Source organism: Canis aureus, chromosome 19, assembly GCF_053574225.1.
Source record: "Canis aureus isolate CA01 chromosome 19, VMU_Caureus_v.1.0, whole genome shotgun sequence".
In the NCBI taxonomy this organism is placed as follows: Eukaryota; Metazoa; Chordata; class Mammalia; order Carnivora; family Canidae; genus Canis; species Canis aureus.
The window spans coordinates 23,249,757-23,270,007 of record NC_135629.1 but is presented as its reverse complement, the minus strand read 5'-3'; the positions used below and the strand labels follow the sequence as shown (position 1 = coordinate 23,270,007).

General features: G+C 39.2%; 2 long non-coding RNA genes across 2 annotated transcripts in view; one reads left to right on the top strand and one right to left on the bottom strand.

The window, feature by feature from the left end:
- Nucleotides 1–19,305, top strand: part of LOC144291212 (uncharacterized) — a 29,949-nt gene extending 10,644 nt beyond the window's left edge. Inside the window, exons 2-3 of the long non-coding RNA XR_013358537.1 lie at nt 17,548–17,618; nt 19,054–19,305. This is a non-coding gene — a long non-coding RNA (uncharacterized LOC144291212). The remainder of the gene's footprint in view (nt 1–17,547; nt 17,619–19,053) is intronic.
- On the bottom strand, nt 640–6,956 carry LOC144291210 (uncharacterized). The gene is made up of 3 exons (XR_013358535.1): nt 6,841–6,956; nt 1,992–2,053; nt 640–804 (listed from the first exon to the last, which is right to left on the bottom strand). It is a non-coding gene; the product is annotated as an uncharacterized LOC144291210 (long non-coding RNA).
- Nucleotides 19,306–20,251: the final 946 nt, after the last annotated feature.

The following is a 20,251-nucleotide window of genomic DNA, read 5'->3' as shown; positions in this document are numbered from 1 at the left end:
CTCTGGCCACAAAGACAATTTGAAGAAATTATTAATAAATATATATGTTACTTCTTCAGGGCCAATTTTGTATTAAAATATTTCCCCATAAACTACTACAGACATTCATATTTCCTGCTAAGAGATATCTGATGTTAAATTCCATTTTTGTTGCCTATACATGGCTCTCCCCATCCCAACTCCCATCTTGCCACACTATCTTCATAGGCCCTCTGAGGATGTGTATATTTATTCTTGCAAAGCAAAAAGCCTTCTGGGATATGATAAATTTTCACTGATTAATTTACAGTGGTTTAAACCCCTTTCAGAGCTGTTTACATGGGGTTTAGTATTGGTTGTTTTGTTTCAGCTATAGATTAATTAAATTAATTCAGGATTGCTTTTTTAAAAAATGTTTTTAAGAGAGGGAGAGAGTGGGTCAGGGTAAGGGGGGTACAGAAGGAAAGGGAGAGTGATAATTTTAAGTTGGCTCTAGGCCCAGCACAGACCCCAACTCAGGGTTCGATCTCATGATTCTGAGATCATTACCTGAGCCTAAACCGAGAGTCGGACCCTCAACTGACTGAGCCACCCAGGCATCCCTATTCAGGATTGCTTCTGTTCAAAATAGTCTGGCTCTTTCCTCAGAAGTACCTGCTAATGATTAAGTATAATCCCCATTCCAGACCGACTGGATTGTCTTACCGTCTTTGTTCTTTGCTTCTGAGAATGGAAAAGTATCTTTCCTCCATCTTCCACCACACTGATTTAATTTTCCACAGTGACTATCTGTCTCCATTTTGATCCTCACTGAAGTTTTTCATCCTGCCATTGCAATTTTGATTTTCTCATTATCCCTTCTTAGCCCATTCATCTCATTTTTCATTGTATTCCATTTTATTTTCATTTCAGTATGACTTCCTTGTGGCAGCCTTTCCTATGGTTCAATTAAGGACATTGATGTTCTCATTTTTTCACCCTGTTTTTGTGGTAAGTCATTTTCAGAGGCTAGTTCTTCTGAATTTTCATGTTAACAGTGCCTTTCCCTTTTCTGACATATTTTTCATAAATGTCTAGGGTTTGTTTTGTTTTTGTCTAGAAAAATGACAGAGTCCGTCTGATTTTGGTAATCCTTAGGGTGTAAGGATTGCTACTGAATCATATTTGTCCTCCTAGTTGTAAATGCTATAAACATGAGTGTCTTTTTTTTTTTAAGATTTTACTTTTAAGTAAGCTCTACACCCAATGTGGGGCTTGAACTCTGAGATCAAGAGTCATTTGCTCTCCCCACTGAGCCAGCAAGGTGCCCCAACATATGAGTGTCTTAATAGAGGCTCTTATTTTGTCCAAACAGCTTTGATAAAGGACAAAGATACAACCTGGGAAAATAAATTCATGTGTACACCTTCCAGCTCCATTCTCAATGTCTGTATCAAATTCATCTCCGGTGGCCTGATTTGATTTTAGCCTAATATCACTATCAAGTGTTTCATGAAATAAATGAAAAGCTACAATTCTCAGCTAGTACAAGGGGGGGCATTTCCTATGTCTTCTCTTGTCATTCCTCTCAGCTTCCTGTCCATTCCATTTCTGGGAGCTTTGGTCTCTTATTCAATCTGAAAAAGAGAGACCTTGCTGGGGTAGAGAGGGAGCTGAATGAATGGAAGAAATACTACGAATATGTCTGCTTCCAAAAAGAACACCTGTAGGGTAGAGCAAGGGGACATAGCTTAGTTCACTAAAAAGTCTGGTCTGGTATTTTGGAGAGGTCTGACAGATAAAAGTCTTTCACAGACTATTAACAAGGCATTACTAAGTAAGTGGGGATTTATATAAGGTATTGGCTTAGATTGACCATCAACATTAGTTTGGGTTATGCTCTAATTTTTCACCTTGCACCACATCTTCACATATATTCAAATGAGAAGTTGTGTGAATGTGAATCCAAGTCTGCTGATCAGATGTTATTCTAAATATGAAGCCACAAGGGAAAACTTTAACTGAGCACTTACCCAAATGATGATGAATGTCATGTTAGTAGAGACTGAAATGCAAAGATGAAAGCAGAAAAATCCTTTAAAAAAAATAAACAAGAGTCACAGTTTCACTACATTTGTTGTTTTCCTTTTGTTGGGAAAAAATAAAATTCTGTCTATAATGGATCCAATAGTACCTTTAAAGTGAAAGAAACCTCATTCTTGTTTTGTATTTTATCGCACTGCAGCCCTTCTATAAAATTAGAAATGATCATGACACTGTGAGAATTTATTGACATCATAAAATGGTAAGATTATTTTATAATAGTGTTACTCATTCCTCTTCTCTAAATGCTTATCTTCTGTATTTCTCATTCTCTAGAGGAGACAAAGGATGACTCTAGCACCTCACATTTTAAAGAATTTATTGGTATGTAGTTAAAGAAAAATGGTCAACATTTCTTTCTTCTCCCCATGATGTTCTATAATAAACTCATGGACTATTCTTATTCACAGACTTTTTCTATTGGTGAACGCTGTATTTGACAAAGTCCAGTTTTATTTGAACATTTCAGGATTATAATGAAAACACCATTTTTAAGTGCTTATTTGGAAAATCGGGAGCAAACAGAGCCTGTGACAGGCAAAGCAGGATTTTGCTGGGATTGTACAAAAGCTGATCGGATTGCACATGCTACTAACATATGAGCTTGGTAGAGGAGGCTTTTTAAATGTAACAAGCAGTCTCAAAAAAGTATTCAGTTCCATTGTTAGAATAACAGCATTTACACTTGTCAAGGGGAATAAAGAAGCATCAGGCTGCTGTTTTTCAAATTATGCAGCATTGATTTAGTACAGACTGCCATGGAACATTCTCCATACACTTGCTATGTAAAAATGTAAATTCCTAATTCAATAATTTCTCTCCAGGCTCCTCCCACCCTCAATTTGTCTTCATTTCTCCAATTCTTTGTAGGAAATTAGGGAACTTATTATTCATGAGTTGGGAAGAATTCAATGAATCACGGAGCAAAGGTAATTTATGAAGGCAAGTCACTCTCTCATCTTCGATGTGCATAAATAATAATAATTTATTGTCATGATACAATGACCTGTTTTCTATTTATAGCTTTGGCCCTGCAAAAAATTAAGTGCAACATAATTTCCATGTAAATAGATGAATTTGTGAGCCACTTGTCTGTCAGAGGCAAGCCTCCTTTGGAAGCAATTGAGTATGCCAGTGAATTGTATTGTTTCTTTTTTTCGGAAACAATACAAGCTCAAAGTTATGACATCTACTCCTGCCCTTTGACAAAGAAAATGATTTCAAGAGTGAACACTAAATTATTTCATAGCAGAGTTCTCTTTGGCCACTATATCTTGATTTGACTCTGTATGTTCCTAAAAATGTTCCTAGGTATGTATGTTCCTAAAAATGTTCCTAGGTATGTATGTGTGTGTGCTAAACATACATACGCATCTAATGAGAGGATCATATGGTTCTTGGTTTTTCTCTTGCTGATATGATGAATCACATTGACTGTTTTACAAGTGTTGAACCAGCCTTGTGTCCCGGGGATAAACCCTACTTGGTCATGGTGAATAATTTTCTTAATGTACTGTTGGATCCTATTGGCTAGTATCTTGTTGAGAATTTTTGCATCCATGTTCATCAGGGATATTGGTCTGTAATTCTCCTTTTTGGTTGGGTCTTTGTCTGGTTTTGGAATTAAGGTGATGCTGGCCTCATAGAACGAATTTGGAAGTACTCCATCTCTTTCTATCTTTCCAAACAGCTTTAGGAGAACAGGTATGGTTTCTTCTTTAAACGTTTGATAGAATTCTCCTGGGAAGCCGTCTGGCCCTGGACTTTTGTGTCTTGGGAGGTTTTTGATGACTTCTTCAATTTCCTCCCTGGTTATTGGCCTGTTAAGGTTTTCTATTTCTTCCTGTTCCAGTTTTGGTAGTTTGTGGCTTTCCAGGAATGCGTCCATTTCTTCTAGATTGCCTAATTTATTGGTGTATAGCTGTTCATAATATGTTTTTAAAATCGTTTGTATTTCCTTAGTGTTGGTAGTGATCTCTCCTTTCTCATTCATGATTTTATTAATTTGAGTCTTCTCTCTCTTCTTTTTAATAAGGCTGGCTAATGGTTTATCTATCTTATTAATTCTTTCAATGAACCAACTCCTGGTTCTGTTGATCTGTTCCACAGTTCTTCTGGTCTCGATTTCGTTGAGTTCTGCTCGAATCTTAATTAACTCTCTTCTTCTGCTGGGTGTAGGATCTATTTGCTGTTTTTTCTGTAGCTCCTTTATGTGTAAGGTTAGCTTTTGTATTTGAGTTCTTTCCAGTTTTTGAATGTTGGAGAGGATGTGGAGAAAAGGGAACCCTCTTACACTGTTGGTGGGGATGTGAACTGGTGCAGCCACTCTGGAAAACTGTGTGGAGGTTCCTCAAAGATTTAAAAATAGACCTGCCCTACGACCCAGCAATTGCACTGTTGGGGATTTGCCCCAAAGATACAGATGCAATGAAACGCCGGGACACCTGCACCCCAATGTTTCTAGCAGCAATGTCCACAATAGCCAAACTGTGGAAGGAGCCTTGGTGTCCATCAAAAGATTAATGGATAAAGAAGATGTGGTTTATGTATACAATGGAATATTCCTCAGCCATTAGAAACGACAAATACCCACCATTTGCTTCAATGTGGATGGAACTGGAGGGTATTATGCTGAGTGAAGTAAGTCAATCGGAGAAGGACAAACATTGTATGTTCTCATTCATTTGGGGAATATAAATAATAGTGAAAGGGAATATAAGGGAAGGGAGAAGAAATGTGTGGGAAATATCAGAAAGGGAGACAGAACATAAAGACTCCTAACTCTGGGAAATGAACTAGGGGTGGTGGAAGGGGAGGAGGGTGGGGGGTGGGGGTGAATGGGTGACGGGCACTGAGGGGGGCACTTGACGGGATGAGCACTGGGTGTTATTCTGTATGTTGGTAAATTGAAAACCAATAAAAAATAAATTTATTAAAAAAAGAAAAAATATATGCAAAAGAAAATATACATACGTATACATGTGTATCTATATCATCACACACATACATATATGGTATATATACACATAAGGTGTGTATGTATGTGTGCATGTGAATTTATATTTTTCCCAAAGTATATCTAAATTATGTCATGTATATACTGACACCCTCCTACCAGAGATCCAGATGATGACATGTTTTTTTGTTGAAGTTTGATAAAGCAATTTGCATCTTGGTACTATTGGAAGCTACAGCATCAATTCAGTTCTGGCACCATTTTTGGTCAGATTTTCTTTCTCAACTTAGCTAAAGGTTTTGGTTTTTTTGTTTATTAATTGAGGTATAATATATGTGCAGTGGTATGTGCAAATTTTAAGTGTACAGCTTGATGAATATTTATATATGCCTACACCTATGTAAGCACTCTCCAGATCAAGATAAGGAGCATTTCCACACCTGTAGAGGATTCTCTTGTGCCTTTCCCAAGATCTTTTTTCTTTAATTTTTTTTTTTTTTTTTTTTTATGATAGTCACACAGAGAGAGAGAGAGAGAGAGAGGCAGAGACACAGGCAGAGGGAGAAGCAGGCTCCATGCACCGGGAGCCCGACGTGGGACTCGATCCCGGGTCTCCAGGATCGCGCCCTGGGCCAGAGGCAGGCGCCAAACCGCTGCGCCACCCAGGGATCCCGCCTTTCCCAAGATCTAACCACACTTTTAACTCTTTCACTGTGTAGTAGTCCTTCCTGGTTTTGAACTCCTCATAAACAGAATCAACAGCATGAACTCCTATGTTAGCTTCGCCAAAGGAGTCAATGTAATACTGGCTTCTTTTCATTCAGTTGTCTTTTGACTTAATAGGACCAAATCACTAATTTCCCTGATTTTCTTTTTAGGGATTATTTTTGAAGATAATATAATGTTTCTCTTTCTCATAAGGTTTTGGGTGGAGTTTTATACTCTTTAAAGAGTGGATCATCTATTCGTTCATTTTTTTTGTTTGTTTACTCCCCAAATAAGTATTAAGCAGCTACTATGTTCTAGGGGCAGTGCTGGTAGATCTGGGAGGCTGAAGAATTTTTTTTTAAGGTTTTATTTATTTATTCATAGAGACACAGAGAGAGAGGCAGAGACACAGGCAGAGGGAGAAGCAGGCATCATACAGAGAGCCTGACGTGGGACTCGATCTAGGGTCTCCAGCATCACGCCCTGGGCTGCAGGCGGTGCTAAACCGCTGCTCCACGGGGGCTGCCCGGGAGGCTGAAGAATTAAATGGACATCTTATAGGAATGTATCGTCCAATGGAGAGATAAACAAAAATCAAGCACAAGTACAAATGGTGGTAGGTGCTATGAGATAAAAATAGCAGAGATAATGAAATGAGGGTATCATACTTCAGAGGGGTTGGTCAGAGAGGGCCTCTGGGAAGTGCTACTTTTTAAAAATGATTTAGAGAACACAACTGGTGGGAGGGGCAGAGGATGAGGGAAAGAGAGAATCTCAAGCAGACTCCCCACTGAGCACAGAGCTCTGAGCATATGGGGCTCTATCTCATGATGCCGAGATCGTGACCTGAACCAAAATCAAGAGTCAGATGCTTAACCAACTGAGCCACCCAGGCGCCCATAAGGAAATGCTATTTAAACTGATGCCTGGAGGAAGAGAAGCAGCTAGCCAGGAGGAGAGTCAGGGGTGAAGACCTGAGGTAGGAGAGCACAATGCATGGAGAAACAGAGAAGGACAGTGTGTTCCCAATGTACTAAGGGAGGGAGAAGTGGATCTGACTTGAGACTGGAGAGGAGGTAAAGGCAAAACACTAAAGCATTCTCTAGAACTTGTACCTGTATACTTGGCATCCATTTCAATTCTGAATATCTTGTGATCTGGAGTTCCCACTGAAGTTTGGGCTACAGTGAGTCAGCTCGTCAAGGGTGTCTTAAGGCCCCTTGAGGAGGGTAGGCCTGTAAGGAACAAAGAATGTCTTCTGTCTAAATGTGAAGACAGAAATGCTATGAAATACTGAGTATTATTGCCATTATTTTGAGTTACCTAAGGGAAGAACTGAAGGAAGTGATTTTATATCCAGGTCGGGGGATCATGGTGGGATGGAATCAACAGTTCCAATACTACTTCAAACTCTAGGATACCAGTTCAGGTGTAGATATTTTTTATTTTAAACAAGTGGTCAGAGAAGTATTGTATCACTGATGTTTAGCATCATCAGAGCATGGTCCTAATAAAAAGTAGACATATTTTTCACTGATTTTATTATTGTTTTAAAATCTCTACATAAAAAAATGCCTATACCAAGGCTTAATGTACCCACTTTGATGCACCTCCATTTTGAAGCACTGAAATTTTTATTGCAACCATGACAGTAGTTTAAAATTAGAGCCTAAGAAGTTCAGAAAGGGCTTCTATTCTCCAAAACTAAAAAGTTCTGGAATTTCATAGGAAAAATAATTATACACCAAGGAAAATGGTAAAATCTCACTAAAATCTAATGGAAGACTTCTTCCACTTCTCATGAGATGGTAATGAGGTGACATGTGTTTTATACAAAATATTTGTAAATGCTTTCTATGTTAGATGAAAAATGTTTTTAAGAATGCTGAGTATTTTGAACCATACAGTGTGGCTTAGAGCACTGGTACTCAAACTTTTTAGTCTCAAGACTCCTTTACATTCTGATAATGAGAACTCCTAGAGCTTGCCTTAGAAAATTCCAGAAAACACTAGAACACAAAAGCACATATTCCATTAGCCATCAGAGAAATGATGCTATCACAAGTCAAGATGCCTCTGGAAAACTCCACTGTACTCTTCACAAGAGAATGAGAGTAGAAAAGATAAATATTATCTTAGTATTATTATGAAAATAGTTTTGACTTTTCAGATACCTAGAAAGAGTCTTGGGGATGTTGCTCAGGGGATCCTAAGCCGTATTTTAAGAAATCCTGACACAGAGATTGACAATATGGGCTTTAAGCCACCTAAGTTCATCCTCCAGCTGCTTTATCACTGAGACTCCTTCTCTGAGAATTGATGTCTTCAGCACTAAAATGAGTACAATAATGCTGAATAAGCTTATGGTGAGAGAAATATGGTAAATTAGAGATAGTACATTAGCTCTTAATCTTGGATTAGAAACAACAGGAAACTCAATTCAACTTCGCTGAAGAAAAATAGACACATTTAATGGCTCACTTATCTTAAAACATCCAGAGCTCCAGCTACTGTGTGATCCAGAATCGGTGAAGTTGTGAGGGATCTACCTGTGTGTCTCAGCCCTCCTCTGTGTGTTGGCCTTGTTCCCAGAACGGCTTACACCTCATATTTCAACAATAGCTGCAGAAGTTCCAGGCCATATACCCTCATACTTTATTCTCCGGCCAAAAGAAAGTTCTCTCCTCTGGTGGCTTCCATGGAAGAAGGAGACAACTTCTCCCAGTACGTGGGGTGGAATCGGTGTGCTTTATTTACATGCTCCTTCTCAAATCAATAACTATAGTAAGAGGAAAGCAATACATTTATTGGAAAGCTATGGGAGCCCATCCCCAGGAGGATGAACTCAATCATCCCTAAACTTCATGGCTGCAAGTATGGAGCACTGGTTCTCCAAAGGGAAACTGGATACTTTGGGTGGGACAAAGGAGAGATAGTCGCAGGAAGGAAACAGACAAATGGCCACAATAGTTAAAAATCCAGCTTATAGTAGCCGGTTGAAATATCAATACCTTTCTCTATTATGAGAAATTCTTTCATGAGCTTCATTTCTGGGATCACCACACTGGTGAACAGCATGAAGGCTCTCTCTGACCAAATAATTGCATGGGGTGACTGTCATGGGAGAGATACTTGTCTCAGTCAAACCAGCATGAAAGCCTGCTTCCCATAGACTGTCAATCTCAATAAACATCATTTTATGCTTTGAGGCATTTTGTAGTCTAATAGTGCTCAGATGGCCAAAGAGAATGTCTCCCGAGGGAAATGAAAACTGTACTAAAGAACAAATAGCCTGTCGGGGGGTAAAATGTGAGTTCAGATATTTTTATATGCCAGGCTGGTTCTGACAATCAGATGCTAAAGATGAAAATGCTAGCCTTCAACTTCCATAAATAAGCTGTGGCTCCAGGGAAGATCTGGGTACCTGGATCAAAGGAAGCCATATTTTCCAATCGGTATTGGTCTCACATAAAAATTCCTCACTGAGTTGTTTTCCTATCAAGTGGCATCCATTTTGGTGCAAAGATTTGAACACTTAAAAGGCACACATCAGTAAACGGCACTCTTTTGAGCATGTTGACTGATTCCATGTGCAACAGAATAGAGTTTTGACAAGTCCCAAGAAGCTGAATACCAGCATGAGTTATAAAAACATTAGAGAGATTATGGTTGATACGATGTCTCTAAATATCTTTATCAACAACCACAAAGAGGAGCCTTTTACCTGGCACATTTTTTCTTTTCAAGTTTTCATTGTAGGATTTTATGCTATTTTATTAGCAACCGCTAATGTTTTCTTCTTGCCAGCAGTTTTATAGTCCAGCCTATCCAATGTCACTTCTTCTTGAAAGATATCAGACCTAAAAAAAAAAAAAGAAAAAAAGAAAAGAAGAAAAGAAAAGAAAAGAAAAGAAAGAAAAGAAAAGAAAAGAAAAGAAAAGAAAAGAAAAGAAAAGAAAAGAAAAGAAAAGAAAAGTATTAGATCATTGACACTCAAGATCTGGCTCAGTGGAACCTCTGCCTTCTCCTTGGCTACTGCTCCCATCCCCCTTTATAATATGTACAAAAGACAGCTGCAAACAAGTATTAACACGGGGAATCTAAAAAAATAAATAAATAACAACAAACAAACAAACAAAAAACCCACCTTAATCCAGCCAGCCATCAAATAGGTCAACAAACTTACAACTTTTTTGGACAGATTGTGTAAGTATTGCATCCTCATTATAAGAAACTTAAAATATAGCAAGTGTCATTTAAATAAGAACTACCCACAATCCCACAAAGCAGAGAAAACTAAAGGTCTTATTAAATATAGTTTTGTCCTGTTGCACTCACTCTACATTATACTGTGAGCATTTTCTCATGTCAATAGAAAACTCTTCAAAAAATTACTGACAATTCAATTAATTGGCCACTTATAAATTAAAGATTTATCCTGTTTCCTGTATAAACTCTATTTCAGGGCACCAAATAGTCATGATTAATATGTGAAAGTTGCTGTTTATAGAAGCCTTCTAGCTAAAAATGTGGAGAGAATGAGAATTTTCTAAGTTATCATCTTGTACTCTCCAAAGAAGTAATTGATTCAAAGACCTTCAGTTGATGAATTAATTGATGAATGGTTGGAAATGTCAGGATTTTGTCACCTGAACTTGCTCTATCTTTAGTCTATTAAGAATGGAACAACAAGACATCACGGGCCAAGATATAAAGTAGTATGTCAAACATAACACCACCCATAAAATATTCTTCCTTTGAAACAAAAAATCCACAACCAGTAGATTGGCTAAAAATTAAAAGACTGACAATACAACGTGTTGGTGAAGATGCAGAACAACTTCAACTCCCATTTTTTTGCTGGTAGAAATGTAAATTAGTCGAATATTATGGAAAACAATTTGACTACCACCACCACCACCCCATGAAACATGTGTTCACACAAGGATCTGTTCAAGAATATTATAACAGGCTTTATTTGTAATAACCCCAAACTGTAAACAACCCAATGTCCATCAATAGAAATGGATAAATAATTTGTAGCATGTTCATACAATGGAATATTACTTCACAAGCAAAAGAAAGGATTTCTGATATATACAATAACTTGGGTGAATGTCAAAAGCATTAAGCTAGGGCAACCCGGGTGGCTCAGCGGTTTAGCATTGCCTTTGGCCCAGGGTGTGATCCTGGAGTCCCGGGATGGAGTCCCAGGTCGAGCTCCCTGCATGGAGCCTGCTTCTCCCTCTGCGTGTGTCTCAGCCTCTCTCTCTCTCTCTCTCTCTCTTTCTGTCTCTCATGAATAAATAAATAAAATCTTTTTTTTAAAAAAGCATTAAACTAGTGGAAGAATCCAGATATAAAATAGAATATATGGTTGCATTAAAAGAAATTCTAGGGACGCCTGGGTGGCTCAGCGGTTGAGCGTCTGCCTTTGGCTCAGGGCGTGATCCCGGAATTTCGGGATCGAGTCCCACATCGGGCTCCCTTCGAGGAGCCTGTTACTCCCTCTGCCTATGACTCTGCCTCTCTCTGTATCTCTCATGAATAAACAAATAAAATCTTTAAAATGAAAAAAAAAAAAAAAGAAATTCTAGAATTTCTAGAAAATTCGCAACAATTTGCGCAGCAATTAGCAATGTTGACAGCCCTGTCTCAGTATACCCACTTCAGCACTGAGGCTTACCAGTTTCTAAAAGCTAGTTTATTTATTAGGTAAAAATGGCTTCTCCTTGTTTTAGTTCACATTTCCTTGTTTCCTAATAAAATCAAATCATTTTCATTTTCATGGTGTTTTTGTAGTATTTGTGGCAAGTAATTTTTCTCATTTTGCTTTTAAGTTTACTTATATTTTAAAGAACAGAGCCTTCTTCTGTTATAATAGCCAAATTCATTGCTCTCTTCCTTTGAGATATATTCCATACATTTAAGTCCACAGGAGACAAATATATTTGTCTAAATTTTCCTGTAACTTAGTATAATTTAATTTTTAAACAATAATTTACATTCATCTGGGTTGGCTTTGGTATTTAGTGTTAGATATGAACCCTCTTTATCCTTTTTGTATACACAGACAATTCTGAATCACTTTTTATAATTCTTTTTTTATATCATTTATCCTATGTCCTCCATATATTAAGAACTTATATATAGTAGGGTCTATTATGGACTAGTTAATTACTACACAGAACTATGTATCTATGACTAAGTGAGTACCATGCAGTTTAGACACCTATTGCTATATATTTTAATATTGACTAGGGCTTATATTTCTACCTACTTATTTTGAGAAGTTCCTTAGTTTTATTAATTATTTTATTCTCCAAACACTTGTTGATTATATTCTGTTTGCCAGATACTGTGCTAAAAAGTGGAGATAAGTTTTGAGTTTTCATATTGAACTGTATAAGTGCCATAATAGCAGTAAATAACTAAAATAGCTAATGCTTAGTACTTCCCATGGGCAAGGCAGTATTTCAGTGTAACTGACAGAATTAATCACCCAATCATATGAGGTAGATATGATTCTACTCTTCTTTATTTATGATAAATTGGGCCAGAAAGTAACTTGCCCAAAGCTGCACAGTTAGTAAGCTATTCCAAACTGGGCAGTTCTAGAAATTAGAACCTCTTACATTGAAGATGGGAATGTAAAATGGTGCAACTACTGTGAAAAACAGTTCAATGGTTCTTCAGAAGGTTAAATATACAATTACCATGTGATCCAGGGGTGCCTGGGTGGCTCAATGAGGATCTGATTGTTGATCTCAGCTCAGTTCTTGATCTCAGGATCATGAGTTCAAGCCCCTTACTGGGGCCTAAAACAAAAAATTACCATGTAACCCAAAAACCCCCCTCCTAGGTAGATACTAAAAAGTATTGAAAATAGGTTTCCAAAAGATATTTGTATATGAGTGTTCATAGCAGCCCTTGTCACAATAGCCAAAAGGTAGACATAACCCAAATGTCTATCAACTGATATACACATATACAAAATACAGTATACCCATATAAGGGAATATTTTTCAGTCATAAAAATGGAGTACTAACATGCTACAACATTGAGAAACCTGGAGAACATGCCAAGAGAAAGAAGTGAGACATAAACACCAGTCACATATTGGTATAGTTCCATTTATATGAAATACCCAAGATAAATAAACTCATAGAAAGCAGATAGTGGTTTCTAGGAGCTGGGAAGGGAGGAGGGAATGGGGGATTGTTTAACAGGTACAGGGTTTCTTTTTAGGGTGTTGAAAATGTTTTGCAACTAGATAGAGGCCATGGTTATATAACATTGTGCTAATTCCATTGAATTGTGCATTTTAAGATGGACTAATTACTTTTGTCATATCAACTTGTGTCTAATCAATAAAAAGGGAGGGCAGTTTGTTTTTCAAGCTCTTGTTTTTGACCATCCACTGCCATGTAAAATGTAGAGTAGCAACCCTAAGCTTATCTGATCCTGAGGGTCAGAGGTAGCTTTGCAGAGGAGCTGATGCTGGACCAGGGTATGGAGGAATGAGTCGGGGTTCACCAAACAGACTGTGTTTGGGGCGGGGAGGGAAGAGGGGAGGATAGAAGCATCCTAGAAAGTTAGAAGAGTTTGTGAAAATGTACAGGCAGAGGAAGTGAAGGTAGTTTGGTGACAAAATAAAAGGCTTTAGTGGGAAAGAGGGAAATGTCAGAGAGAAGGTTGACAGATGATATTAATTCAACACATATTTACTAACTGCACATTTTCAAAGGTCAAAGATTGAACATTTCAAGAGCAACCTGTGGAGAGCAATATAAACTCATGTTGGTTCAGGGCACTTATTATTACAGTGGTGTCCAAACATATTTAGCTGCTGAAGCCCCGTATATAATGATGTGTTGCTTATGCACACTTGTGGAGTTTGAGCCAACTCTCAACAGACTTGAATACATTTTCTACAAGGGTACTCACTTACCACTCAGGGTTCTACACACACACCAATTAATTTTTACTTACCTGTAACAGATGTTGTCAGTGTCCTTCACACATTCCTTTAGCCACAGACCATTTTCAGACCAGTTGGCCTGACTTCCACACGCCATCCATGAATCTCCATGCCTGTGGTCTTCCTTTGCCACAAGAATGTACACTTGCCATTTTTACTGCAGGCCCAAAATGTTAAGGAATACACCCCTCAGAAGCAGCCTTCAACAAATGGCCATTGGGGGTTGTTGGATACACACCCTAAAACCCTCTCCCCTTAAATAAATCTGAGGGACTTTTCTTTTAAAGATTTTATTTATTTGACAGAGAGAGAGCACACAAACAGGGGGAGCAGCAGGCAGAGGGAGAGGGAGAGGGAGAAGCAGATTGCCCACAGAGCAAAAAGCCTGAGGTGGGGCTCGATCCCAGGATCCTGAGATCATAATCTGAGCCAAAGGCAGAGGCTTCACTGACTGAGCCACCCATGTACCCCCTGATGGGTCTTTTCAACACAGTCTTTCAGAGTCCCAGGGAGAATTCAGCTCCAGTGGCAGTTTGCTTGATAATACATCCTTTGATCACTTCCTTCTGCCTGTTGTCTTATTTCTCAGCTCCCCTACTTTCCTTCAAATCTTTGTCTCAAGGTTTTGTCTGCTTGGGGAGAAAGTCAATGTGAGACATCCACAGATTTCAATTCTAATGTACTTCCTCAGTACGTCATTTAGAGTTCAGTCAGGAAAAGAGAATCCATACTAGGTAGTTCAAATATGAGGGACTTAATACAAGAAATTGATTACCACGAGAGAAGGGGTGAACCCCAGATACCAGAAACTACTCTTCCTTCTGACTTAAAACCAGTATCCTACACTGGAGAACAGACATGTAACACTCAGGGCCATCTTCTCTGATCCCCATATGAGGCAACAACCTCTTATTATCTTTTATTAACTTTTATTTCTGTGAATATTTGATTCATGTCTCTCTTCCTCAGTAGATGACAAATTTAAGAGAGTAGGAACACCTGTATTTTACTCACAATTGTACTCCCAGAGCCTAGTGCCACACCTGGCACCTCAACAGAGCTCGCAAAATATGTGGTTGAAGAGGGACTCAACCAGTGTTGCACTGACACTGGCCTGTGCCAGCCTGTGAAAAGCCAATTGGACGATTCTCTGCCTAACTCCACATTCAGGAATGTCAGGTTGACAATTAAAAAAAAAAAAGATTTTATTTACTTATTCTGAGAGACACAGAGAGAAAGAGAGAGGCAGAGACACAGGCAGAGGGAGAAGCAGGCTCCATGCAGAGAACCAGTTGCAGGATTTGATCCCAGGACCCCGGGATCACAACCTGAGCCAAAGGCAGACACTCAGTCACTGAGCCACCCAGGTGCCCCAGGTTGACAGTTTAAAACTAACCCTCTGGGAACATTTATACCATAGACATTGGCAAGCACAAATAATGGCTGTTTTGTTTATTTCATTATTATTTTTTAAATTTTTACTGTTTCTCTTGTATAGCCACTAGAAGGCTAGATAACATCTGTGGCTCTTGTTACCTTACTGGACAGCGTGCTTAGAAAGGGGGACTGGAGCCCTGGGTACTTCACAGAAGCCACCCTACCCCCTATGGTGGCTGAACTCTTTGTAAGCATTCCCCAAGTGAAGTGGCCCCGCACACTAACTCTTCTCTACTCCAGGAATACATTTGTGACAGGTGACAGTAAAACTAGTTTTTAAAAGAGGTTTCATCTTCCTAAGGGACATCTTACAACACATGTTGCTAATGGGTTACTGACATGCCATCCAAAATTACTTTGAGCTGCATCTTCGTGGGCCGTGGGCTCTAGCTGTCTGCTTCCTGCCTGCTTCCTGCTGCCTTATGAGCACTTACACAGTTAACTGGAGCGAAGCCGTATTTTTAGGGCAGTTAACAACAGTGCATGAAATGTGTACTGTCCATCTAAAAAGAGGAAAGGTACCATTCCTTCCAGGGTTAGTGTAAGACTCTGGAAAGGAAAGCATCACCACCTGGACCCCAAGCTGGATCCAGCCATCCAGGGGTAGATACGACCTCCTCTGACGAGCCATGGGCATGATGGTGCCAGTTATCACAAGCAAGATTTCCTGGTTGAGGCAGCCCCGGTGGCTCAGCGGTTTAGTGTGGCCTTCAGCCCAGGGCGTGATCCTGGGGACCCAGGATCGAGTCCCACGTCAGGCTCCCTGCATGGAGCCTGCTTCTCCCTCTGCCTGTGTCTCTGCCTCTCTCTCTCTCTCTCTCTGTGTGTGTGTGTCTCTCATGAATAAATACATAAAATCTTAAAAAAAAAAATAAAGACTTCCTGGTTCACTTTGGGAAAGCAGCATTCTCCCACTAACACAAAGGCTGTACATGCCTGTAGACACCCTTCCCACCTGCTGTAAAGTTCAGAATGATTGAGTGAAGCACCGGAGTCCACTGAGGCATTTTATTTGCACGTATGCCTTACACCCCTAGAAAAAGAACCGCAGGATTCCCCTTACTGTGTGTTTTCATCTGGCTTCTTCATGGTCCATGATGCCAGCTGATGTTGTCAAGAAAATGAAGCCAAACTGGCCGGTTTGGGGAGCCGGTTAGTCTGCCGTTTTTCTCGATCTTTCAAGTTGTACATCAAGTGTGGGGCTCGTCACTCCACGCGTGTTTAGCCTGCCTGTGAGGTTCACAACAATGTTCCCAGCACTGTCAACTGTCATCATCCGTGATTTCAAATTTGCCAACGTACCCATGCTCCGTCATCGCAGCGAGAAACCAGAAGATGACTTTGGAGCAGGGCCTGATCAGAATTCAGCATCGTGCATGCTCTGGAAAGCATCTGCCAGGACGTTCATGTGCACCCCTGTGGCTGCCCAGAAAGATGATGGGAAGGTGTGTCTTTCATTGTTAAACATTTGCCAGCGTAGCCCTAAGTGGGTCCCGTCTAGCAATGGAACACATGCAATGCATCCACTTCCCTGGCCTACTTAGGACTTTCACCGAAGGCCTTAGCATCCAGCTGTATTTGTGCAAGGAACGAAAGAGATTTTCATGCAGTTTTTCTCCCAGGCATGACTGGCTCTGTGTAGCTTCAAGGACATCTGCTACAGATCGTTACTGTTCCATTATTTAACAAGTAACAAGAACCAGAGATTGCAAGTTGGGTTGGCACCATGCTCACAGCTTCCGGCATTCAGGGACAGGTGTAGTTGAGGCCTCACAGCCCACTCAGCCGCACAGTGGGGCTGAGAGGGGTCTGCAAGCCAAGCTGTCTTTCAAACCTCTCCAAGTCCAGGCGTGTGCTGAGGTGACTGTAATCTTTCCCTAGATTCAATATTGGAATGTGCATGTATTTTTGAGCATAGGGAAGTAAAGGCTTTCCGTGAGATGCTCAGGCTCAAGCACCAAGATATACTGCAGAGAAACCAGTCCCTTCCTTCCACTACAAAAAGTCTGAAATGACTTTTATGGAAGAAGGAGGTTTGTAAGCATTAGAACATCTCCCAAGGCTGCTCTCTGAACCAATCCTGCAGTTAGGTTCTGGAAGAGTACTTTAGAATGGGAGGAAATGGTTGAATATATATTAAATTTTAAAACAGGTTATCTGTTTTCATTTCCAATCCACGGAAAAACTGGAAAACTACTAAAAACATTTTTCTCTTGCAATTTCTGTGTATGGTAACATTTCAGTTTGTTTTCATGTTTCCTCTCTTCTTTATTGGTATTATCTAATATACGTAGATTTGTAATTAAAGATATTGTGAATTAAATTCAGTAGTCTCTTCTTTAGCATTGACTTTTACTCCATGAATGTAGTCACCAGTGTGGTCTATTTTCTTCCTACTTTCAGAGATGAGCACATATTAAAGTCTGGGCCAATCAGAGAACCACATCCTCCCAACCTCAGTAATTCATCCAGGGGTAAGCGTGTGAGCCTTGGAAAGTCACTTCCATGTGATTTATGTCTCTCTCTTTTGAATTATAAATGGTATGGGTATAAATTTCAGCTGCTGGAAGTTTTCTTTCTTACTTGTAGAAGGAATCTTTCTAGAAATGAAAGGGGTGGTGGAAGGGGACGAGGGCGGGGGGTGGGGGTGCCTGGGTGGCGGGCACTAAGGGGGGCACTTGACGGGATGAGCACTGGGTGTTATTCTGTATGTTGGCAAATTGAACACCAATAAAAAATAAATTTATTATTAAAAAAAAAAGAAATGAAGCCAAAATACCCCAACAAGAGAAATGAGACCTGACCAGTGGTAGTATCTGGCCAATATTGTTGGATCTCTTGGATGCACCTGTTCCTGAAGCCAAACCCATCACTAGACTTATATAAGCCAGTGAACTAACTTGTGATGTGGGTTAGTTTCAGCTAGATTCTCTTATTGATGATTGAAATCATTTTTACTAAAAACAAAAACAGAAAGAATGTATGCTATAGCCAAAGATTAAACTAGGGGGAACTCTTAGGTTCTCTCTAAATATATGGTCATATTAACTGATGCTTGATTTTAATGAATGTACAAAAGCAATTCCTTACCTCTAAATCCTGAATCCAACACAATAAATCATTTATGAGTATCAATTTGCTCTAGTTAGCATGCTGGGATACACACAAATGAATATGAAGATTTCTATCTTGGTGGGACTTATAATTAAGTTGAATGGTAGGACAAGAAGATGACGAGAGAGAGAGAGACAAAGAGAGAGACAGAGAAGGTACTCTATAGCAGAGGAAGCTGGGGTTTTTAGATGCTAATTCTACCTTTAGAACCAGTTTAGATAAGCACATTTTTTTGTCTGTCTCTTTTTCCATCTCTAAGATATAAAGGAGTTTTGAAGTCCTCAAAGTCTAGGGACCTCTAGGTTTTCCATCAGCCTTTCAGGGGGTCTCAGAGGTCAAAACCATATTTTTCATAGTAATTTTAAAACACATTTGTCTTTTATAGTCATTACCTCACAAATAGTTCTCCAAACTACAGGATGAGTGATGACATCACCCATTTAGTAGGGAATGGAAAATATGCTTGAAAATTCTTGTGCTGCTGTTTGCACTCTTCAAAGGTAGTAGGTTGAAAGGCATAAGTACATATCTTTTCAGAGATGAACTCAGATTATTGTCAATACTCATACTGTGCTGTCACTATCATAAATTCATCGACATCCATCAAATTTTGAAATCCCTGCATTTTCCTTGTATACACACAAAGATGCAACTAAAAGGGAGTATACCCTGTTGTCTTATCTGGCAGTAATATCACACATTTTTTCAAAAGCTCAATTTAAAGTTTTGTCACAATTATTTCAGAATTTACCTTTTATTCTAAAATGAAAAAATATTTACTTTCTTTATCTACAGATGGATCACTGGCTTACAAAAGGGAGATGAAAAGACTTGCTTTCTGAACCCACAACCACACCATGTACAGCTAAAGATGTTGAGAAAAAATGAAAGTGATATCTCAGAGAATTTTGTCTCCTGGAAGGGAAGAATATATTGCAAAAACACAAAACAAGCAAAGGTGTAAATAACAAAAATACAACATGAACCATCTTTACAGATGTTAACAATGACCTCACTGTGGCTTGTACAATAAAAGATTTTGAGGTATTATTGTGTGCAAAATTGCGGTGCCACCTGAGACATCACTTTGAGATCAATCATCAAAAGTTTAAAGAAAAAAAACCGTATCTTAACGGCAGATGTGGTAAACACTTTAAAAGTCAACAGTTGTTTGATTCAGATTTTCAAACTAGAAACAAAGCAGCTACTGAAGCATTTCCCAGGATAAGCATTTCATTGGTTTGAGAAGCACATATAACACCTGATAAACTAATAAATCCTGTACAGTTGACAGTGCTGAATGCCCACTGCATGAAAAGTCGGTAAAAAGAACAGCAACAGTGCCATTTTCCAGGGATACCATAACTCAATGATTTAAAAATTTAGCTGCAAACATAAAGAATGCATTAATATCTCCTTTGCAAAATTGTATTTACATTTTACAAAAAGGCGAATCTGAAGATGAGCTGGGCTTGCTGGTTTGCTTGCAAACCTCCAGTAGCATTGATTCATCATCACATAGTATCTTTTTCTGTGAATGCTCAGCCACAGACACAGAAAAGTGCTGAAATATTCAAAATTTTTATTTATTTTTTAAACTTTTATTTATTTATTCCCGAGAGACACACACACACACAGAGGCAGAAATATAGGCAGAGGGAGAAGCAGGCTCCCTGCAGGAAGCCTCATGTGGAACTTGTTCCCAGGACACCAGGATCATGACCTGAGCCAGAAGCAGATGCTCAACCACTGAGCCTCCCAGGTGTCCCTGAAATATTCAAATTTTGAGTAATGCTTCCAACTTCATGATATAGTCCGGGAACCATGGTTTTGACACTTGCATGTCTAGTGCAAAAGCAATGACGGGCCAGACTACTAGGCAGTAAGATGGATCTGAGCAGTGGCACCAAACTTCTAGCAGTCGTTACATTTTTCCTCTGATAGACACTCAGAGGAACAAATAATAATTTAAAAATAAAAATAAATGCCAGTT